Below are 25,490 nucleotides of genomic sequence, written 5' to 3' on the forward strand. Positions count from 1 at the left end.
CAATAACCCAAACGGCGTGGATATGTCCAAGAATATGCATTTTCATCTTATGCTTCCAACTAGCAAAATTAGTACCATCAAAGTAAGGACCTCTACGGTGATAATTTCCCTCGCTAGACGCCATACTCTCCTAGGTTGTGAAACCAAGGCTATGACCACCAAAAGCTATGGAAATCAAACCAAATGGAGACCAAAGCTCTAATACCACTTGTAGGATCGAAAGTATGTCTAGAGGGGGTGATTAGACTACTTGACCAAATAAAAATCTAGCCTTTTCCCAATTTTAGTTCTTGGCAGATTTTAGCTATCTTAGCACAAGTCAAGCAATCTCCACACAATTCAAGCAAGCATGAAAAAGAGTATATGAGCAGCGGAAAGTAAAGCATGCAACTTCCAAGAATGTAAATGGAAGGGTTTGGAGGATTCAAACGCAATTGGAGACATAGATGTTTTTGTCGTGGTTCCGATAGTTGGTGCTATTGTACATCCACGTTGATGGAGACTTCAACCCACGGAGGGTAACGGTTGCGCGAGTCCATGGAGGGCTCCACCCACGAAGGGTCCACGAAGAAGCAACCTTGTCTATTCCATCATGGCCGTCGCCCATGAAGGACTTGCCTCACTAGCGGTAGATCTTCACGAAGTAGGCGATCTCCTTGCCCTTACAAACTCCTTGGTTCAACTCCACAATCTTGTCGGAGGCTCCCAAGTGACACCTAGCCAATATAGGAGGCACCACTCTCCAAGAAGTAACAAATGGTGTGTTGATGATGAATTCCTTTGCTCTTGTGCTTCAAATGATAGTCTCCCCAACACTCAACTCTCTCTCACAGGATTTGGATTTGGTGGAAAGAAGATTTGAGTGGAAAGAAACTTGGGGAAGGCTAGAGATCAAGATTCATATGGTTGGAATGGAATATCTTGACCTCAACACAAGTGTAGGTGGTTCTCTCTCAGAAAATGTGTATTGTAAGTGTAGGTATGTTCTGATGGCTCTCTCCACAAATGAAGAGTGGGTGGAGGGGTATATATAGCCTCCACACAGAATCTAACCGTTACACACAATTTGCCAAACTCGGTGGGACCGAATGGTTAAACTCGGTCGGACCGATTCAGCAAACCTAGTGACCGTTAGGATTTTCGGTGGGACTGAGATGCAACTCGGTAGGACCGATATGGTTAGGGTTAGGGCATAACGTAATCTTGGTGTGACCGATTACACAAACTCGGTGGGACCGATTTTGGTAACAAGCTAACCAGAGAGTTGGTTAGGTAAACTCGGTGGGACCGATTCGCTCATCTCGGTGAGACCGAAATGTTATAAAAGGGAAACAGAGAGTTTACATTGCAATCTCGGTGGGACCGATCACTCATCTCGTTTAGACCAAAACGTTATGAAGGGAAACAGAGAGATTACAATCCCATCTCGGTGAGACCGAGGTCCCTATCGGTGAAACCGAATTGCTAGGGTTTGTGGCAGTGGCTATGACATCTGAAAATCGGTGGCGCCGGATAGAAAGAATCGGTGGGGCCGAGTTTGATTTTTGGTTTAGGTCATATGTGGATGTGGGAAGGTAGTTGAGGGTTTTGGAGCATATCACTAAGCACTTTGAGGAAGCAAGCCATTAAGCAACACCTCATCCCTCCATGATAGTATTGGCTTTTCCTATAGACTCAATGTGATCTTGGATCACTAAAATATAAAATGTAGAGTCTTGATCTTGAAGCTTGAGCCAAACTTTTTGTCCATAGAATTTTGACGGATCCACTTTCCTCATCCATGCGATGCCATTCATTGAGCTTTTCCTGAAATATTAATCTTGGAATAATGTTAGCTCAATGAGCTATATGTTGTTAGGAATTAGCAAAACCACCCAGGGATAGTTGCACTTTCAGCAGGGGATGGAACATTGCATCCCGATTTGCACTTAATCTATGTGGATGAAGTTTGTGGATTATTTAAGCTTGCAGGTATGCCCGAGGATGTTATCAAGAAGAAGGTCTTCCCTTTATCTTTGAAGGGAGAGGCATTGACATGGTATAGGCTATGTGATGATATGGGATCATGGGACTACAAGCGATTGAAATTGGAATTTCATCAGAAGTTTTATCCTATGCATCTTGTTCATCATGATCGCAATTATATATAATTTTTGGCCTCGCGAAGGATAAAGCATCGCTCAAGCTTGGGGGAGGCTTAAGTCAATGTTATATTCATGCCCCAGTCATGAGCTCTCAAGAGAAATGATTATCCAAAAAAATTATGCTCGGCTTTCTCTCAGTAATCGCTCCATGCTCGATACTTCTTGTACTGGATCTTTTATGATGAAGACTATTGAATTAAAATGTGATTTATTGGAAAGAATTAAACGCAACTATGAAGATTGGGACCTCGACGAAGGTAAGGAGTCAGGTATAACACCTAAGTTTGATTGTGTTAAATCTTTTATGGATACCAATGTTTTCTGTGATTTAGCACTAAATATGGACTTGACTCTGAGATAGTAGCTTCTTTCTGTGAATCCTTTGCTACTCATGTTGATCTCCCTAAGGAGAAGTGGTTTAAATATAATCCTCCTATTGAAGTAAAAGCAGTTGCACCTATTAAATTTGAAGAAAAGGCTATCACTTATGATGATCCTGTTGTTCCTACTGCTTATATTGAGAAACCACCTTTCCCTGTTAGAATAAAGAATCATGTTAAAGCTTAAACTATGGTTAACAAAAGTAATATTAAGACACCTAAACCCCCTCAGCAAATTAAAGTTGAACCTAGTATTGCTATGGTTAAAGATCTCTTGGCCGATAATATTGATGGGCATGTTATTTACTTCTGCAATGAAACTGCTAGACCTGATGCTAAAAATAAACATAGATGTGTTGTAGGCATGCCTATTATTTCTGTTAAAATAGGATATCATTGCTATCATGGCTTATGTGATATGGGTGCTAGTGTAAGCACAATACCTCATTCCTTATACCAAGAAATTATGCATGATATTGCACCTGCTGAGCTAGAAGTATCAATGTTACCACTAAACTTGCCAATAGAGATACTATTTCACCTATTGGGATTGTTAGAGATGTTGAAGTCTTGTGTGGGAAAGTTAAATATCCTGCTGATTTTCTTGTTCTTGGTTCCCCACAAGATGACTTTTGTCCCATTATATTTGGTAGACCCTTCTTGAATAATGTTAATGCTAAGATAGACTGCAATAAGGATACTGTTTCTATTGGTTTAGGGGATATGTCTCATGAGTTTAACTTTTCTAAATTTCGTAGACAACCTCATGATAAAGAATTGCCTAGTAAAGATGAAATTATTGGTCTTGCTTCCATTGCCATGCCTCCTACTGATCCTTTAAAACAATATTTGCTAGACCATGAAAATGATATGTTCATGAATGAAAGAAGGGAAATAGATGAAGTATTCTTTAAACAGGGACCTATTCTGAAACACAACTTGCCTGTTGAAATCCTAGGGGGTCCTCCTCCACCCAAGGGTGATCCCGTGTATGAGCTTAAACCATTGCCTGATACTCTTAAATATGCTTATCTTGATGAAAAGAAGATATATCCTGTTATTATTAGTGTTAACCTTTCAGAGCATGAAGAAGAGAGATTATTGAAAACTCTGAAGAAGCACTGTGCTGCTATTGGATATACTCTTGATGATCTTAAGGGCATTAGTCCCACTCTATGTCAACACAAAATAAATTTGTAGAAAGACGCCAAACCAGTTATTGATCACCAACGACGGCTAAATCCTAAGATGAAATAAGTGGTAAGAAAGCAAATATTAAAGCTCCTTGAAGAAGGTACAATTTATCCCATTGCTGATAGTCAGTGGGTAAGTCATATCCATTGTGTCCCTAAGAAGGGAGGTATTACTGTCGTTCCTAATGATAAAGATGAATTAATTCCACAAAGAATTATTACAGATTATAGGATGGTAATTGATTTCCACAAATTAAATAAAGCTACTAAAACAGATCATTACCCTTTGCCTTTCATTGATCAAATGCTAGAAAGATTATCCAAACATACACACTTTTGCTTTCTAGATGGTTATTCTGGTTTCTCTCAAATACCTGTGTCAGCTGATGATCAAGAAAATACTACTTTTACTTGCCCTTTCGGTACCTTTGCTTATAGACGTATGCCTTTTGGTTTATGTAATGCACCTGTTACCTTTCAAATATGCATGATGGCTATATTCTCTGACTTTTGTGAAAAGATGTGTGAAGTTTTCATGGATGATTTCTCTGTTTATGGATCCTCTTTTGTTGATTTCTTGAGCAACCTTGATCGAGTTTTGCAGAGATGTGAAGAAACTAACCTTGTCTTGAATTGGGAGAAGTGACACTTTATGGTTAATGAAGGCATTGTCTTGGGGCATAAAATTTATGAAAGAGGTATAGAAGTTGACAAAGCTAAAGTTGATGCTATTGAAAAGATGCCATGTCCCAAGGACATCAAAGGTATAAGAAGTTTCCTTGGTCATGTCAGTTTTTATAGGAGGTTCACTAAAGACTTCTCAAAAAATTCCCGGCCTCTGACTAACCTATTATAAAAAGATATTCCTTTTGTCTTTGGTGATGATTGTGTAGAAGCATTTGAAATACTTAAGAAAGCCTTGATTTCTGCACCTATTGTCCAGCCACCTGATTGGAATTTACCCTTTGAAATCATGTTTGATGCTAGTGATTATGCTGTAGGGTTGTTCTAGGATAAAGAGTTGATAAGAAACTAAATGTTATTCAATATGCTAGTAAAACTCTAGACAATGCCTAGAGAAATTATGCTACTACTGAAAAGGAATTCTTAGCAGTTGTATTTGCTTGTGATAAGTTCAGATCTTATATTGTTGATTCTAAAGTTACTATTCACACTGATCATGCTGCTATTAAATATCTTATGGAAAAGAAAGATGCTAAACCTAGACTTATTAGATGGGTTCTCCTGCTACAAGAATTTGATTTGCATATTATTGATAGAAAGGGAGCTGAGAACCCCGTTGCAGACAACTTATCTAGGTTAGAGAATGTTCTTAATGACCCACTACCTATTGATGATAGCTTTCCTAATGAACAATTAGCTGTCATAAATGCTTCTCATACTTCTCCATGGTATGCTGATTATGCTAATTATATTGTTGCTAAGTTTATAGCACCTAGTTTCACATACCAGCAAAAGAAAAAGTTCTTCTATGATTTAAGACATTACTTCTGGGATGACCCACATCTTTATAAAGAAGGAGTAGATGGTGTTATTAGACGTTGTGTACCTAAGTATGAATAGGAACAGATCTTACGCAAGTGTCACTCCGAAGCTTATGGAGGACACCATGTTGGAGATAGAACTGCACATAAGGTATTGCAATCCGGTTTTTATTGGCCTACTCTCTTCAAGGATGCCCGTAAGTCTGTCTTATCTTGTGACAAATGTCAAAGAATTGGTAATATTAGTAGACGTCAAGAAATGTCTATGAATTATTCACTTGTTATTGAACCATTTGAGGTTTGGGGCTTTGATTATATGGGACATTTTCCTTCCTCTAATGGGTGTGCACATATTTTAGTTGTTGTTGATTACGTTACTAAGTGGGTAGAAGCTATTCGAGCTAGTAGTGCTAATCATAACACTTCTATTAAGATGCTTAAAGAAGTTATTTTTCCGAGGTTTGGAGTCCCTAGATACTTAATGACTGATGGTGGTTCACATTTTATTCATGGTGCCTTTCGTAAAATGCTTGCTAAGTATGATGTTAATCATAGAATTGCATCTCCATATCATCCACAGTCTAGTGGTCAAGTAGAATTGAGTAATAGAGAGCTTAAATTAATTTTGCAAAAGACCGTTAATAGATCTAGAAAGAATTGGTCCAAGAAACTTGATGATTTATTATGGGCTTATAGAACTGCATATAAAAATCCTATGGGTATGTCTCCGTACAAAATGGTTTATGGAAAAGCATGTCACTTACCTCTCGAATTAGAACATAAGGCATATTGGGCCATTAAAGAGCTCAACTATGACTTCAAACTTGCCGGTGAGAAGAGGCTTTTTGACATTAGCTCACTTGATGAATTGAGAACCCAGGCTTATGAAAATGCCAAGCTATTTAAAGAAAAAGTTAAAAGATGGCATGATAAAAGGATACAAAAGCGTGAGTTCAATGTAGGTGATTATGTATTGTTATACAACTCTCGTTTAAGCTTTTTTGCAGGCAAACTTCTCTCTAAATGGGAAGGTCCTTACGTTATCGCGGAGGTCTATCGTTCCGGTGCCATAAAAATCAACAACTTCGAAGGCACAAATCCGAAGGTGGTGAACGGTCAAAGAATAAAACATTATATCTCGGGTAACCCTATAAATGTTGAAACTAATGTTATTGAAACCGTAACCCCAGAGGAATACATAAGGGGCACTTTCCAGAACGTTTCAGACTTCGAAAAGGAATAGGTACGTGGTAAGGTAAGTAAACCGACTCCAAAACAGTTCTAATGGCAATATTTCTCCGTTTTGGAATGTAAAAAAATAGGAAAATAAGAAACAGAACGGAAAGGACATGAGGCTTCCACGAGGGTGGAGGGCGCGCGCCCCTACCTCATGGGCACCTCGTGTGCTCTTTGGACTCCGTTTTCTTGCACGATACTTCTTTTGGTCGGTAAAAATTCATTACATAATCTCCCGAAGGTTTTGACCACTGTATCACGCAAATATCTCATGTCTTTGTTTCGAACTGTCCTGCTGCAGATTTGAGCAACATGTCATCCCAAGATTTGGAAGGAGAAAGCTATGTGGTTGATTACCTTGCAGATCCTAAGGTCTATGGGGATGTGGAGCATTGTGGTTGGACTACGGAAGAAGAACAGGACTATGAACCTAAGGGAAAGGAGGAGACGAGCTCAGATGAAGATGATGTCCCACTACCTCAACCTAGGGACATGCATGTGGAGTTCAAAAAGTCAAGCCTCCCAGATAGAGCAAAGAAACCTAAGATTGAGTTTATCCCTTTTCGCCTCTTGCAGGAAAACAAGCAGGAATTATGCAAAAAGATACTAAGCCTGGAGCAGGAGATCGATGACCTGAGGGATCAAAACTCTGTCCTCAAGCGCAAATTAAGGAAGAAGCCTACGCCATCAACAAAACCATCATCTTCTTCACCAACAAAGAAGAACTGAGCCTCGGGTATGGGCACACCCCTTGGAAACTGCCAAGCTTGGGGGAGTGCCCCGATATCGTATCACCATCACTTTTATCTTTACCATTTTCCTTAGTTCGATCCTTTTGATAATATCTTGATCTAGTAGAATAAAGTTTTAGTATGATCTAGTTGTGAGTTTTGCTTTATGATCTTCTTGTGTGATAGAGTCCGTGAGCTATATATAATAAAGATTAGTGTTGAGTCAAGGGCTTGATTATTTTGCTATGATCTTGAGGGAATAAAATAAAAGAGAAGAAATAAAAAGAAATAAAGAGATCATATGGATCTTATGGAGAGTAATGAGCTCACATATAAGGAGTATGATGAATAAAAGTTGTTGAGAGTTGACAAGCATAGTTTTGGTCATCGTTGCAATTAATAGGAAGTAATAAAGAAAGAGGGGTTCACATATAAATATACTATCTTGGACATGTTTTTTACTTGTGAGCACTCATTAAAATATGACATGCTAAAGAGTTGATGTTGGACAAGGAAGACAACGTAATGGGTTATGTTTTCTTACATCTGAGACAAATTATATTGTCATGGATCATCCAACATGTTGAGCTTGCCTTTCTCTCTCTTGCTAGCCAATTTCTTTGCACCAAGTAGAGATACTACTTGTGCTTCCAAATATCCCTAAACCCGTTTTTTCCATGAGAGTCCACCATATATACCTATGGATTGAGTAAGATCCATCAAGTAAGTTGTCATCGGTGCAAGCAATAAAAATTGCTCTCTAAATATGTATCACTTATTAGTGTGGAGAAAATAAGCTTTATACGATTTGTGATATGGAAGAAATAAAAGCGACGGACTACATAGTAAAGGTCCATGTCACAAGTGGCAATATAAAGTGATGTTCTTTTCCATTAAGATTTCGTGCATCCAACTATAAAAGTGCATGACAACCTCTGCTTCCCTCTGCGAAGGGCCTATCTTTTATTCTTGTATTCACCTTTCCTTTTTACATTTTATCCTTTGGCGAGCACAATGTGTTGGAAAGATCCAGATATATATAGCTAATTGGATGTCAGTTTTCATGAACTATTATTGTTGACATTACCCTTGAGGTAAAACGTTGGGAGGCAAAACTATAAGCCCCTATCTTTCTCTATGTCCAATTAAAACTTCATACCCATAAATATTGCGTGAGTGTTAGCAATTGTGAAAGACTAAAAGATGGTTGAGTATGTGGACTTGCTGGAAAGGTCTTATCTTGGCTCTTTCCTATGTTATGATAAATTGCAATTGCCTCAATGACTGAGATTAGATTTTGTTGGTTCTCAATGAAGTTTATGATTCATACTTGAAATTGTGACTGAATTGTTACTTTAGCATAAGAGATCATATGACAATATATATATATGTTGCTGCTCTAAGAATGATCATGATGCCCTCATGTCCGTATTTTATTTTTATCGACACCTCTATCTCCAAACATGTGGACATATTTTTCGATTTCGGCTTTCGCTTGAGGACAAGCGAGGTCTAAGCTTGGGGGAGTTGATACGTCCATTTTGCATGATGCTTTTATATTGATATTTATTGCATTATGGGCTGTTATTACACATTATGTCACAATACTTATGCATGTTCTCTCTTATTTTACAAGGTTTACATGAAGAGGGAGAATGCCGGCAGCTGGGATTCTGGGCTGGAAAAGGAGCAAATATTAGAGACCTATTCTGCACAGCTCCAAAAGTCCTGAAACTTCACGGAAGTTATTTCTAGAATATATAAAAAATATTGGGCGAAAGGAGTTCCAGAGGGGGCCCACATCCTGGCCACGAGGGTGGAGGGCGCGCCCTACCCCCTGGGCGCGCCCCCCTGCCTCGTGGGCTCCCTGTTGGCCCTCCGATGCCCATCTTCTGCTATATCAGATCTTTCGTCCGAGAAAAATAATAAGCAAGCTTTGGGGAAGAAACTCCGCCACCACGAGGCGGAACCTTGGCGGAACCAATCTAGGGCTCCGGCAGAGCTGTTCTGCCAGGGAAACTTCCCTCCGGGAGGGGGAAATCATCACCATCGTCATCACCAACGATCCTCTCATTGAGGGGGGTCAATCTCCATCAACATCTTCCAGCACCCAAGCACCGGTCCACCCACATATCAGATTATCAAAGTACCGAATGCGAATCATATGAACGTGATGAAAACTAGCTTGACGATAATCCCCATGTGTCCTCGGGAGCGCTTTCCTTCATATAAGAGTTTGTCCCGGCATGCCCTTTGCTACAAAAAGGATTGGGCCATCTTGATGCACCTTATTTACTTTTATTACTTGCAACTCGTTACAAATTACCTTATCACAAAACTATCTGTTACCGATAATTTTAGTGCTTGTAGAGAATACCTTACTGAAAACTGCTTATCATTTCCTTCTGCTCCTCGTTGGGTTCGACACTCTTACTTATCGAAAATCTATGATAGATCCCCTACACTTGTGGGTCATCACATCATCCCTCAACTAGCTCATTAGTCACATTGCTTGCAAGGCTTATAGTGATGTGCATTACCAAGAGGGCCCAAAGATACCTCTCCGACAATCGGAGTGACAAATCCTAATCCTGATCTATGCCAACTCAACAAGTACCATCGGAGACACCTGTAGAGAACCTTTATAATCACCCAGTTACGTTGTGACGTATGGTAGCACACAAAGTGTTCCTCCGGTAATCGGGAGTTGCATAATCTCATAGTCATAGGAACATGTATAAGTCATGAAGAAAGCAATAGTAGTAAACTAAAATGATCAAGTGTTAAGCTAACGGAATGGGTCAAGTCAATCACATCATTCTCCTAATGATGTGATCCCGTTTATCAAATGACAACTCATGTCCATGGTTACGAAACATAACCATCTTTGATCAATGAGCTAGTCAAGTAGAGGCATACTAGTGACACTCTGTTTGTCTATGTATTCACACATGCATTATGTTTCCGGTTAATACAATTCTAGCATGAATAAGAAACATTTATCATGAAATAAGTAAATAAACAATAACTTTATTATTGCCTCTAGGGCATATTTCCTTCAGTCTCCCACTTGCACTAGAGTCAATAATCTAGTTCACATCTATATGTGATCAGTTCACATCTTCATGTGACTAATACCCAAAGGTTTACTAGAGTCAATAATCTAGTTCACATCGCTATGTGATTAACACCCAAAGAGTGATCATGTTTTGCTTGTGAGAGAAGTTTAGTCTACGAGTCTGCAACATTCAGATCCGTATGTATTTCACAAACTTCTGTGTATACAATGCTCTACACGGAGCTACTCTAGCTAATTAATCCCACTTTCAATATGTATCCAGATCGAGACTTAGAGTCATCTAGATTGATGTAAAAAGCTTGCATAGACGTAACTCTTTCTGACGAACTCTTTTATCACCTCCATAACTGAGAAATGTTTCCTTAGTCCTCTAAGGATAATTTTGACCGTTGTCCAGTGATCTACTCCTAGATCACTATTGTACTCCCTTTGCCAGAATCATGCTAAGGTATACAATAGGACTGCTAAACAGCATGGCATACTTTATAGAACCTATGACTGAGGCATAGGGAATGAATTTTCATTCTCTTTCTATTTTCTGTCGTGGTCGGGTTTTGAGTCTTTACTCAACTTCACACCTTGAGACACAGGCAAGAACTCCTTCTTTGACTATTCCATTTTGAACTACTTAAAAATCTTGTCAAGCTATGTACTCATTGAAAATATATCAAGCGTCTTGATCTATCTCTATAGATCTTGATGCTCAATATGTAAGTAGCTTCACCGAGGTCTTTCTTTGAAAAACTCTTATTCAAGTATCCTTTTATGCTATCCAGAAATTCTATATCATTTCCAATCAACAATATGTCATCCACATATAATATTAGAAATGCTGTAGAGCTCCCACTCACTTTCTTGTAAAAATAGGCTTCTCCAAAAGTCTGTATAAAACCATATGCTTTGATCACACTATCAAAACGTTTATTCCAACTCGGAGATGCTTGCACCAGTCCATAGATGGATCGCTGGAGCTTGCACACTTTGTTAGCACCTTTAGGATCGACGAAACCATCTGGTTGCATCATATACATATCTTCTTTGAGAAATCCATCAAGGAATGCAGTTTTGACATCCATTTGCCAGATTTCATAAAATGTGGCAACTACTAACATGATTCTGACAGACTTTTAAGCATCAATACGAGTGAGAAAATCTCATCGTAGTCAACACCTTGAACTTGTTCAAAACATTTTGCGACAATTCGAGCTTTGTAGATAGTAACGCTACTATCAGCGTCCGTCTTCCTCTTGAAGATCCATTTATTCTCAATGACTCACCGATCATTGGGCAAGTCAATCAAAGTCCATACTTTGTTCTCATACATGGATCCCATCTTAGATTTCATGGCCTCAAGCCATTTCGTGGAATCTGGGCTCATCATCGCTTCCTCATAGTTCGTAGGTTCGTCATGGTCAAGTAACATGACATCTAGAACAGGATTACCATACCACTATGGTGAGGATCTCACTCTAGTTGACCTATGAGGTTCGGTAGTAACTTGATCTGAAGTTACATGATCATCATCATTAGCTTCCTCACTAATTGGTGTAGGAGTCATAGCAACATATTTCTGTGATCAACTACTTTCAAAATAAGGGAGCAGGTACAGTTACCTCATCAAGTTCTACTTTCCTCCCACTCACTTCTTTCGAGAGAAACTCCTTCTCTAGAAAGGATCCATTCTTAGCAACGAATGTCTTTCCTTCGGATTTGTGATAGAAGGTGTACCCAACTGTCTCCTTTGGGTATCCTATGAAGACACATTTCTTCGATTTGGGTTTGAGCTTATCAGGATGAAACTTTTTCACATAAGCATCGCAACCCCAAACTTTAAGAAACGACAACTTTGGTTTCTTGCCAAACCACGGTTCATATGGCGTTGTCTCAACGGATTTAGATGGTGCCCTATTTAACATGAATGCAGCTGTCTCTAATGCATAACCCCAAAACGATAGTGGTAAATCGGTAAGAGACATCATAGATTGCACCATACCTAATAAAGTACGGTTACGATGTTCGGACAAACCATTACGATGTGGTGTTCCAGGTGGTGTGAGTTGCGAAACTATTCCGCGTTGTTTCAAATGAAGATCAAACTCGTAACTCAAATATTCTCCTCCACGATCAGATTGTAGAAACTTTATTTTCTTGTTACGATGATTTTCCACTTCACTCTAAAATTCTTTGAACTTTTCAAATGTTTCTGACTTATGTTTCATCAAGTAGATATACCCATATCTGCTCAAATCATATGTGAACATCAGAAAATAACGATACCCGTCGCGAGCCTCAACACTCATCGGACCGCATACATCAGTATGTATTATTTCCAATAAGTCAGTTGCTCGCTCCATTGTTCCAGAGAATGGAGTCTTAGTCATCTTGCCCATGAGGCACGGTTCGCAAGCATCAATTGATTCATAATCAAGTGATTCCAAAAGCCCATCAGCACGGAGTTTCTTCATGCGCTTCACACGAATATGACCTAAACGGCAGTGCTACAAATAAGTTGCAGTATCATTATTAACTTTGCATCTTATGGCTTCAATATTATAAATATGTATATCACTACGATCGAGATTCAATAAACCATTCACCTTGGGTGTATGACCACAGAAGGTTTTATTCATGTAAACAGAATAACAATTATTCTTTGACTTAAATGAATAACCGTATTGCAATAAACATGAACCAATCATATTATGCTCAACGCAAACACCAAATAACATTTATTTTAGGTTCAACACTAATCCCGAAGGTAAAGGGAGTGTGCGATGGTGATCTTATCAACCTTGGAGTTACTTCCAACACACATCGTCACCTCGCCCTCAACTAGTCTTTGTTTATTTTGCAACTCCCGTTTCGAGTTACTACTTTTAGCAATTGAACCAGTATCAAATACAGAGGGGTTTGCTATAAACACTAGTAAAGTATACATCAATAACATGTATATCAAATATATCTTTGTTCACTTTGCCATCCTTCTTATCCGCCAAGTATCTAGGGTAGTTCCACTTCCAGTGACCATTTCCTTTGCAGTAGAAGCACTCAGTTTCAGGCTTGGGTCGAGCATTGGGCTTCTTCATGGGAGTGGCAACTTGCTTGCCATTACTCTTGAAGTTCCCTTTCTTTCCTTTGCCCTTTTACTTGAAACTAGTGGTCTTGTCAACCATCAACACTTGATGCTTTTCTTGATTTCTACCTTCGTCGATTCTAGCATCACGAAGAGCTTGGGAATCGTTTCCGTTATCCCTTGCATATTATAGTTCATCATGAAGTTCTAGTAACTTGGTGATAGTGACTAGAGAACTCTGTCAATCGCTATCTTATCTAGAAGATTAACCCCCACTTGATTCAAGTGATTCTAGTACTCAGACAATCTGAGCGCATGCTCACTGGTTGAGCTATTCTCCTCCATCTTGTAGGCAAAGTACTTGTCAGAGGTCTCATACCTCTTGACTCGGGCATGAGTCTGAAATACTAATTTCAGCTCTTGGAACATCTTATATGCTTTGTGGCGTTCAAAACGTTTTTTACATCCCGGTTATAAGCCGTAAAGCATGGTGCACTAAACTATCAAGTAGTCATCATACCGAGCTTTGTCAAACGTTCATAACGTCTGTATCTGCTCCTGCAATAGGTCCTTCACCTAGCAGTGCATCAAGGACATAATACTTCTGTGCAGCAATGAGGATAACCCTCAGATCACGGAGCTAGTCTGCATCATTGCTACTAACATCTTTCAACTTATTTTTCTCTAAGAACTTATAAAAAAATAAACGGGGAGCTACATCGCAAGCTATTGATCTACAACATAGATATGAAATACTATCAGGACTAAGTTCATGATAAATTAAAGTTCAATTAATCATATTACTTAAGAACTTCCACTTAGATAGACATCCCTCTAGTCATCTAAATGATCACTTGATCCAAATCAACTAAACCATGTCCGATCATCACGTGAGATGGAGTAGTTGTCAATGGTGAACATCACTGTGTTGATCATATCTACTATATGATTCACGCTCGACCTTTCGGTCTGTAGTGTTCCGAGGCCATATCTGCATATGCTAGGCTCGTCAAGTTTAACCCGAGTATTCCACATGTGCAAAACTGGCTTGCACCCGTTGTATGTGAACGTAGAGCTTATCACACCCGATCATCACGTGGTGTCTCGGCACGACGAACTGTAGCAACGGTGCATACTCAGGGAGATCACTTATACGTTGAAATTTACTGAGAGATCATCTTATAATGCTACCGCCGAACTAAGCAAAATAAGATGCATAAAGGATAAACGTCACATGCAATCAAAATATGTGACATGATATGGCCATCATCATCTTGTGCCTTTGATCTCCATCTCCAAAGTACCATCATGATCTCCATCGTCACTGGCATGACACCATGATCTTCATCATCTTGATCTTTATCAATGTGTCGTCACATGGTCGTCTCGCCAACTATTGCTTTTGCAACTATTGCTATCGCACAGCGATAAAGTAAAGCAATTGAATAGCGCTTGCATCTTATGCAATAAAGAGACAACCATAAGGCTACTGCCAGTTGCTGATAACTTTAACAAAACATGATCATCTTATACAACAATTTATTTCTGATCACGTCTTGACCATATCACATCACAACATGCCCTGCAAAAACAAGTTAGACGTCCTCTACTTTGTTGTTGCAAGTTTTACGTGGTTGCTATGGGCTGAGCAAGAACCGATCTTACCTACCCATAAAAAACCACAACGCGGTATAGTGATTGCTTTTTGATCTTCAGAAAGAACCATGTTCATTGAATCTGATTCAACTAAAGTTGGAGACACTGACACCCACCAGCCACCTGTGTGCTAAGCACATCGGTAGAACCAGTCTCGCGTAAGCGTACATGTAATGTGTGTCTGGGCTGCTTCATCCAACAATACCGCCGAATCAAGAATCAACTAGTGACGGAAAGAAATATGTATATACCCACGCCCACAACTCCTTTGTGTTCTACTCTTGCATATAACATCTACGCATAAACCTGGCTTGGATGCCACTGTTGGGTAACGTAGTAATTTCAAAATTTTCCTATGCACATGCGAGATCATGGTGATGCATAGCAACGAGAGGGTCTATGTACCCTCATAGACCGTAAGAGGAAGCGTTATGACAACGCGGTTGATGTAGTCGTACGTCTTCACGATCGACCAATCTAGCACCGAAGGTATGGCACCTCCGCGATCTGCACACGTTCAGCTTGGTGATGTCCCGCGAACTCATGATCTAGTAGAGCTTCGAGGGAGAGTTTCGTCAGCATGATGGTATAATGATGGTGATGATGATGCTACTGGAACAGGGCTTCGCCTAAGCACCGCTACACTATAACCGAGGTGGATTATGGTGGAGGGGGGCACCGCACATGGCTAAAAGATCAATGATCAACTTGTGTGTCCATGGGGTGCCCCCCTCCCCCGTATATAAAGGAGTGGAGGAGGGGGAGGGTCGGCCCTCTACTATGGCGTGCCCTGGGGAGTCCTACTCCCACCAGGAGTAGGATCCCCCCCTCTTCCAAGTAGTAGGAGTAGGAGAAAAGGAAGGGGAAGAGAGAACAGAAGGAAGGAGGGGGCGCCGCCCCTCCCCCTAGTCCAATTTAGACTAGGCCTTGGGGGGCGCAGCCTGCCCTAGGCAGTCCCTCTCTCTCTCCCCCCACTAAAGCCCAATCAGGCCCATATACTCCCCGGCGAATTCTCGTAACTCTCCGGTACTCTAATAAATACCTGAACCACTCAGAACCTTACCGATGTCCGAATATAGCCTTCCAATATATCAATCTTTACGTCTCGAACATTTCGAGACTCCTCGTCATGTCCCTGATCTCATCCGTGACTCCGAACAACCTTTGGTACATCAAAACACATAAACTCATAATACTGATCGTCACCAAACATTAAGCGTGCGGACCCTATGGGTTCGAGAACTATGTAGACATGACCAAGACTCATTTCCGGTCAATAACCAATAGTGGAACCTGGATGCTGATATTGGCTCCTACATATTCTACGAAGATCTTTATCGGTCAAACCGCATAACAACATGCGTTGTTCCCTTTGTCATCGGTATGTTACTTGCCCGAGATTCGATCGTTGGTATCTTAATACCTAATTCATTCTCATTACTGGCAAGTCTCTTTGCTCGTTCCATAATGCATCATCCTGCAACTAACACATTAGTCATATTTCTTGCAAGGCTTATAGTGATCTGCATTACCAAGAGGGCCCAGAGATACCACTCCGACAATCGGAGTGACAAATCCTAATCTCGATCTATGTCAACTCAACAAGTACCATCGGAGACACCTGTAGAGCACCTTTATAATCACCCAGTTACGTTCTGACGTTTGTTAGCACACAAAGTGTTCCTTCGGTAATCGGGAGTTGCATAATCTCATAGTCATAGGAACATGTATAAGTCATGAAGAAAGCAATAGCAGTAAACTAAAATGATCAAGTGCTAAGCTAACATAATGGGTCAAGTCAATCACATCATTCTCCTAATGATGTGATCCCATTTATCAAATGACAACTCATGTCCATGGTTAGGAAACATAACCATCTTTGATCAACGAGCTAGTCAAGTAGAGGCATACTAGTGACACTCTGTTTGTCTATGTATTCACACATGCATTATGTTTCCGGTTAATACAATTATAGCATGAATAATAAACATTTATCATGAAATAAGGAAATAAATAATAACTTTATTATTGCGTCTAGGGCATATTTCCTTCAATACGTACGTGGCCGTATTTTCTTTCTTGCACACTGGCCGATGTATGTACGTGTACATGCTACGTGTGCGCCTCTACTACGACACGTGCGCGCCTCTACATCGACCAGTATGTACGTACACGTTCGTGACCAGAATGACAACGCTACGTACGCTTCGACCAGGTGGGTCCCGACTGTCAGGTAGTTCCTTGCGTGTGAAGATGTAGCTTGTGGGTCCCAGCAGTCAGGGGGGCGAATCATTTTTTGCCCGGACGCACTTCCTTGCGTGCGAAGATGTAGCTGGTAGGTTCCAGCAGTCAGGGGGGAAACGTTTTTTTTGCGAAATACGGTTGCCCGTCCGGTGGGTCCCTGCTGTCAGGTGGAGGAATCATTATTTTCCACGTAATGAGGCACTTCCTTGCTGCGGCCATGGACCCAGTTGTCAGCCTCTCCACGTACAGTCCACGTCCGATGGAAGCCGTTCCTTGACCATGTTGACCACGCCGCACCGAGAGCACCAGGGCGGTGGACGACGACGACGCCTAGGAAGGGGATGACGCGAAGCCGAGGAAGACGCGGCAGTGGATGCCCACGTGTAGAGGAGTATGAGGGTTCACTGGTTCGGCTGCGGTGTGAGGCTGTTGTCGCTGCAGAATAACAGGGGGTGTGGGTGAGTAGAGGGATGGCCTGACCAGCGGTGGGAGTTGTAGGGGCGGTGAGGCCCCCACGGCATCACAGCCGGCCACGGGAGGTAGGAGCACGCGGCATGACCTGCGCTGGTTTGGGCGGCGAGAGCAAGAAGACCAGAGATTGAAAAAGCACTACGGTCGTTGGATGGACATCGTACGATCACTGGAGCTAGAATCGTTCATATTGACTAAGTTGACAAAGTCCTCCGTCCCCATCAACTTAGTAAGCCCACAAGTCAGTCCTCCCACCAAGGTGGGTCCCAGCTAGCAGGGGAGTATTCATTTTTTTCTGCATAATAAGGAGGCACTTCCAGTGGGTCCGAGCTGACAGCGGAGGGAACTTTTTTTCGCAAAATACGGTGGCCCATCCGGTGGGTCCTAGCTATTAGGGCAGAAACATTTTTTTCGCAAAATGCGGTGGCCCGTCTGGTGGGTCCGTGCTGTCAGGTGGAGGAATCATTATTTTCTGCGTAATAAGGAGGCACTTCCTTGCTGCGGCCGTGGACCCGGCTGTCAACCTCTCCACGTACAGTCCAAGTTCGATGGAAGCCGTTCCTTGACCACGTTGACCACGCCGCACCGAGAGCACCAGGGCGGTGGATGACGGCGAGGCCTAGGAAGGGGACGACGCGGAGCCGGGGAAGACGTGGCAGTGGATGCCCACGCGTAGAGGAGTATGAGGGTTCACTGGTTCGCTGCGGTGTGAGGCTGTCGTCGCCGCAGAATAACAGGGGGTGTGGGTGAATAGAGGGATGGCCTGGCCAATTGTGGGAGTAGTAGGGGGCGGTGACGCCTCCGCCGCATCGCAGTCGGCCATGGGAGGCAGGAGCACGAGGCACGACTGGCGCTGGTTTGGGCGGCTGGAGCAAGAAGACCAGAGGTTGAAGAAGCACTACGGCCCTTGGATGGACATCGTACGGTCACTGGAGCTAGAATCGTGCATATTGACTAAGTTGACAAAGCCCTCCATCCCTGTCAACTTATTAGGCCCACAAGTCAACCTGCCACTATACCGGGTCCCAGCAAGCAGGGGGAGTATTCATTTTTTTGTGCGTAGTAAGGAGGCACTTCCTTGCGTGTGAAGATATAGCTGGTGGGTCCGAGCTATCAGCGGCGGTAACGCTTTTTTCGCGAAATACAGAGGCCCTTTCGGTGAGTCCCAGATGTCAGGTGGAGGAATCATTATTTTGCGCGTAATAAGGAGGCATTTCCTTGCGTGCGGCCGTGGACCCAGATGTCAGCCTCTCCACGTACAGTCCACTTCAGATGCATGTCGGTCGTTGACCACATTGACCAGGCCGCGCCGAGAGCACCAGGGCGGTGGACGAAGGCGAGGCCTAAGAAGGGAACGACATGGAGTTAGGGAAGACTCGGAAGTTGTTTCCCACGCGGAGGGGAGTACGACTCTACGAGGGTTTACTGGTTCGTCTGCCGTCCCCGGAGAATAACAGCGGGTGTGCATGAGTAGAGGGATGGCTAGGCCAGCGATGGTAGTACGGTGGGGCGATGAGGCATGTGCGGCAGCACAGCCGGCCGCGGGGAGGAGGGAGCAGGCAGTCCCGCCGGCGCTTGTTTGAGCGGCTGGAGTAGGAAGAGCGGAGATTGAAGAAGCACGACGACCGTTGGATGGACATCCAACAGTCACTGCTTGTGTGTCAACCTTTTTTAAGGAAATCCTCAAATCTGTGGAAAACAGCATACAACCCATCTGCCATTATTTCTAATAATTTATAGCCCATTTGCTAATTCTTAAGGTTTTTTCTGGAGCCCATATTCTTTTTGTTAGCATTACAGCCCATATTGTGGCCACGGTTAAAAAATTATACAAAATTTTGCATATTTCGGTGCGGTCCGAACTGTTTTTAATCCCAAAAGTTTGAGTCACATTCAAACTGATTTTAAAAATAAATGTATATCAATATAAAATCCAACAAATTGTCCACGCATAAAAATCAATGCAATTTAAAATCTCGAAATGAAAAAAAGAAATTTGAAACTAATTGTCGGTTTGATGTGTTTTAAAAATGTATAGCCCATTTCTCATTACTGATAGGCCATTTTCTCGGCCAGCCGAATGAAGCTCTCCTCATCTTGAAAGATTTGCGGCCCAACAGGCCTGACAAAGCGACTTACTTGGCAAATCACAAAAAAAAACTGGATTGTGGCCGTGGACCCAGCTGTCAGCCTCTCCACGTACAGTACTCTTCCGATGGAAGTCGGTCGTTGACCACATTGACCACGCCGCGCTGAGAGCACCAAGGCGGTGGACGACGGCGAGGCCTAGGAAGGGGATGACGCGGAGCTGGGGAAAGACGCGGCAGTGGATGCCCACGCGGAGAGGAGTACGAGGGTTCACTGGTTCGGCTACGGTGTGAGGTTGTCGTTGCCGCAGAATAATAGGGGGTGTGGGTGAGTGGAGGGATGGCATGGCCAGCGGTGGGAGTAGTATGGGGGTGGTGAGGCCTCCACGGCAGCTCAGCCGGCCACAGGAGGCAGGAGCAGGAGGCACGACCGGCGCTACTTTAGGCGGCTGGAGCAAGAAGACCAGAGGTTGAAGAAGCACTATGGCCGTTGGATGGACATTGTACGGTCACTGGAGCTAGAATCGTTCATATTGACTAAGTTGACAAAGCCCTCCGTCCCCGTCAACTTAGTAGGCCCACAAGTCAGCCAACCACTATGGTGGGTCCCAGCTAGCAGGGGGGTCTTCATTTTTTGTGCATAATAAGGAGGCACTTCCTTGCATGCGAAGATATAGATGGTGGATCCGAGCTGTCAGCGGCGGTAACGTTTTTTCGTGAAATACAGAGGCCCTTTCGGTGGGTCCCAGATGTCAGGTGGAGGAATCATTATTTTCCGTGTAATAAGGAGGCATTTCCTTGCGTGCAGCCGTGGACCCAGCTGTCAGCCTCTCCACGTATAGTCCACTTCAGATGCATGTCGGTCGTTGACCATGTTAACCAGGCCGTGCCGAGAATACCAGGGCGGTGGACGAGGCGAGGCCTAGGAAGGGAACGACACTGAGCCAGGGAAGACTCGGCAGTTGTTTCCCACGCGGAGGAGTACAAGGGTTTACTGGTTTGTCTGTTGTCCCTGGAGAATAACAATAGGTGTGGGTGAGTAGAGGGATGGCTAGGCCAGTGATGGGAGTACGGTGGGGCGGTGAGGCCTGCGCGGAAGCATAGCTGGTCATGGGAGGCGGGAGCAGGCAGTCCCGCCGGCGCTTGTTTGAGCGGCTCGAGCAGGAAGAGCAGAGATTGAAAAAGCACGACAATTGTTGGATGGACATCCAACAGTCACTGCTCTCGTGTGCATTATTTCTAATAATGTACAGCCAATTTGCTAATTCTTAAGAATTTTTTTGGAGCCCATCTTCTTTTTGTTAGCATTACACCCCATATTGTGGCCATGGTTAAAAAGTATACGAAATTTTGCATATTTCGGTGCGGTCAACTATTTTTAATCCCGAAATATCGAGTCACATTCAAACTATTTTGAAAAATAATTTAGATAAATATAAAATCCAAATAATTATCCACGCATAAAAATCAATGGAGTTTATAATCTTGTAATGAAAAAAAATTGAAACTAATTCCCGATTTGATGTGTTTTAAAAATGTAGAGCCCATTTCTGGGCAAACCGAATGAAACTCTCCTCGTCTTGAAAGATTTGCAGCCCAGCGGGGCTGATAAAGCAAGTAGGCCTCGTTTGGGTATTTCTTTAAAAAATAGAACTGGGCTGGCCATTTTCAGCAAGTAAAAAGCACAACTGGGCTCATGATGTGGTAAACATAAATAAAACCCTTGCTAGACGGGCCACAGCCCCCGCACAGCCCCGTTGTTACCCTGATCTGTCGCCAAAACTAGTATAAATAACAACTGCTTGTTCCTCAAAAAAAAATAAACCGCGTGACCTGCTGGGTCCCTGGTATCAGCCGCTCATAGTGTAATTCTCTCGTTTATTGACTACGTTGAAAAATGGTGTGATTCCCAGATGTCCAACCATTAGGAGGAACCATAATTTTGGGCTTGTAATATAGAGGCACTTGCTTACATACCGCCATGACGCTGGTGGGTCCCTACTGTCATCCTCTCCACGTACAGTCATTTCCTTGTTCCTCCCGGTTGTTGACGACGTTGACAACGCAAGAGGGCGGCGCTCCGCGCATGGCGAGTGAACCAAGGCCGCAAGGCGGAGGACGACGGCGAGGCCTCGGGCGGAACTAATAGGAGCCGTGGAAGATGCACCGGTCCAGTCGCAGGCGGAGGGGAGTACGAGGGTTGACTGGTTCGGGTGCGGGTGCGTGTTGGGGCTGACGTCGCCAGAGAATAACGGGACGTGTGGGGGAATAGAGGGAGGGACTGGCCAACGTTGGAGGGTACGTACGGTAGGGCAGCGGAGGCGCGGCTAGCCATGGGAGGTGGCAGCAGGCGGAGCCGACGGGGTCGTTTGGTTTGGGTGGCTGGAGGAAGAAGAAGAGAAGAGATAGAAGATACACAACAGATGTTGGATGTCAATCCAACAGCTGTTGGCAGAATCGTTTGTTCACTAGCTAGTAAGTCGACACCACCTTGGATAGGCTATTTCCTCGCCGGTCCCAAATGTCAGAATCCAAATCTGTCACGGTCATGCAGCCTTTCCTATGAAAATTTACAGCCCATTTGATGTGCTAGCTCGATATAAGTTTGTGGGTGCTGGTGGGGGCTAATCACTTGGCTTCTGTAATGCATAGTGAGCTCAAGCAGCCGGCGGGAGTGATGTTATTTCCCTTGGTTTGGATTTGTTAGTTGTTACAATATTTCACTCTAAATTAAACGACTGGCAAGCCATTTGCCTTGCTTCAAAGAAAATATGACAGTCACAGTCGAGTTGAAAAGGGCAAGAACATCTAACTCCATCTTACAAACTATACAAAAGCACGAGGGTTAATTGTTCATCTGGTTTACAAAAAAACCCAGGTTGAAAAGGGCAACAACATCTAACTCCAGCACTATTTTCGGCAGTCACAGTCAAATGGATCGGTCAGGTCCATAGAATGAACATCCTGGGTCGTAAAATTTACTGGATTATGATCACAATATGTTGTAAATAGAAGTCCGGCACGTTCAGTTGCTCTTTTGCCCACCTGAAACTCCTTTTTTTGCTCTTCCACATACCCATCCGTCAAAACCATGCTGCTGATAAACTTAAGCCTGATGGACAATAGTAACCTCGCGTTCAGAAGGAAGAATGTGACAAATCTAGTGTTTGCACGGGTGGCTACATATCGTTCTAGCATTATTGTCTTCAATCGAATCTCATGAGAAGTGAGAAAATCCCAATGCTTACGAATCCATCGATTGGTTATAACTTTCTTACCCCGTCATGTTGCCTAAATAGACATGAGGATTGAAAACATTTAAGGTCTAAAAAAAGAGTGTCAAAAGAGCAACAGCTGAACGGTTAATTCTAGTACACTATATGCGGTCTTCCAATGTGCGTGAAATTATCACCTTTATATACAACTTCTCTAGACATGGAAAGCATTGCAGCAGGCCAATAATCTTGTTCAGATCAAAACTATTCATTTGGATATATAAGATCTTGACAGAATCCAGCACCATTGATAGGCCATCCATGGAGAAACTCTTCATTGAGCATAGAACATAATATTAGTACAAAATGTGTACTCCAAGATGACATATAACTTATGCGCAGAAATTTAAAATGCAGCTTATGGTTACAAGTGCGGATGATAATATAAAGTACCTGAAGAACTGTGGAGCCAAACACCATATTGAAATGAGCATAGAGATCATGTATTACACCCAAGGTCTCTAGTTTAAGATCAGAGAGGACGGTTATTTGCAACGGTGAATAACTAGAATCAAGGATCAACCTTTGAAGTTAAGGGGCATCTTGGATGATGAGTTGCCTTCCGTCAAAAGAAATTCCAATTCTTACAAGGTTAGGCGACTTTATTTGGAGACAGCCAATTCTAACTGTGAAAACAAGCACCAAGCACTCCAGGACGGGGCAACTAGAGTGGATGATGTTGTGCAATAAGGCCTCCGATTTACGAAACCGCACAAGTGAAAGTTTCTTGAGAAATGGGAGTCGAAGGTTTAGTACCAGATTGTCTGGTAGGTCGCACAACGCAAAGGTGGCGGTGTGGAGAGAGGAGGAAAACCGCGAGATGGACATCGGTGCTGATGGCACAGGTAGATGGCGTTCGGTATCTGGTAGGTGATTTCCACGGGAATAGTAGAACTCAAGCAACTGTAGTTCTATGAATTTAGGGGATTTCAGCCAGGCATCCACCATGCAGGGCATGGTATGCTTGCTCAGGTAGCATGACGAGATGCAGAGGCTTTGAACGGAGCCCTGGTGGGAGGAGATGATGGCTCTGGGGATTTCAAAATCATTGAAGAGAGATAGCTGACGATAGTCGAAATTAAGGGGCACCCCGCGCCATGGAGGGCGCCATCGAATTGAGAGGACTTGGGTGCGGCAGCAATCCTTGGTGGGGAGAAGCGAGATGATCTCCCCAAGGACGGCGTCCGGGAGATCACTGATGTGGTCCACCCGAGATTCTACTGGTTCCTGGGATACGGTGGGGGTGGGGTCGCCGCTTCTCCCCACGCTGCCGGGTGCGGGATATACAACAGGCATCACCGCTGGCGAGAGCCTCATCTTCTTGGCACTGGGGTTAGCCGACTCCATTTTCCTTGAGGGCGTCGCGTTCACGGATTTGAGCAGAGTAACGAATGACGAGCCTAGTTGTAGTGCGAGTGAAGAAGAAGGGGAGCTGGGGGTTTTCTGTAGTAGTGAGGAAGAAGGGGAGCTGGGGTTTTCTATAGGAGTGAGGTGAGGAATTTGGGGGTACGAGTGGAGCAAGCTGACGTGAGGTGGGTGGGAGTGAGGAGGAAGAAGAACACCCAGGTTTTGGGGGGGGGTGTGCTGGATGTGGGTAGAGCCTCTTATTCAGTAAATATATGGACTTTTGAATTGATTTTACTATTTACTTGGGTGGATGGGCTGTTTTGTCTTGGGCCCAGAAAAACAATTACTACTAGTACAGTGGAGACACTCTACAGCTACCCAGAAAAACAATTACTACTAGTACAGTGGATACAATACCGCTTCTGGCTCCTCGTAGGTCATCGAAACGTCTCCCTCTATTGAATGCCGTTATACTTTTGTTCACCGAATGCGGTCCATGCAGCGTGCGGGCCCAAATGCCATCCACCAAATTAGAAGGCAGTATACAGGCGGAGAGTCACCCCGGTCATAGCGCGGCAATAACGAGTCGTCGTATCACAAAACCCCACCTCCCCGTAGTCTAAGTTTGACGGACGAAGCAACCATCATTTCACTCTTTGCTGAATCCCCTCCTCCCTCACCGTCTTCAAGAAAGGCAACACTCACATCTGCCACTGTTCTTCTCTCCCAACGAAGGGAAGGTAAGTGGATCCATGATGTTGGTATATTTTCGTTCAGAGAAAAAAAAGAACTTTTGCAAAGCAGTAACCGATCCTCACTCTCTTTTTTGTTTCATTGTCATTGCGATTGTGTTTTCCTTTCAGTGGTCTCCTACTATTCGTCAGTTTCATGATGGACCAAGGAGAACTAGGCAAAGGTCTAACGATATTGGAGCAGACGCGGGAGGCTGATCCCCACGAGACAGAGAGCTCCAAGAAGATGGAGGCAGCCACCGAGCCGATCCCAGATACGCTCACAACCACTACTGAGATGGTCAACGCCCCGTTTGAGGTTACAGCCCCCGTGGCAC

This window comes from Triticum dicoccoides, chromosome 4A, assembly GCF_002162155.2.
Source record: "Triticum dicoccoides isolate Atlit2015 ecotype Zavitan chromosome 4A, WEW_v2.0, whole genome shotgun sequence".
Classification (NCBI taxonomy): Eukaryota; Viridiplantae; Streptophyta; class Magnoliopsida; order Poales; family Poaceae; genus Triticum; species Triticum dicoccoides.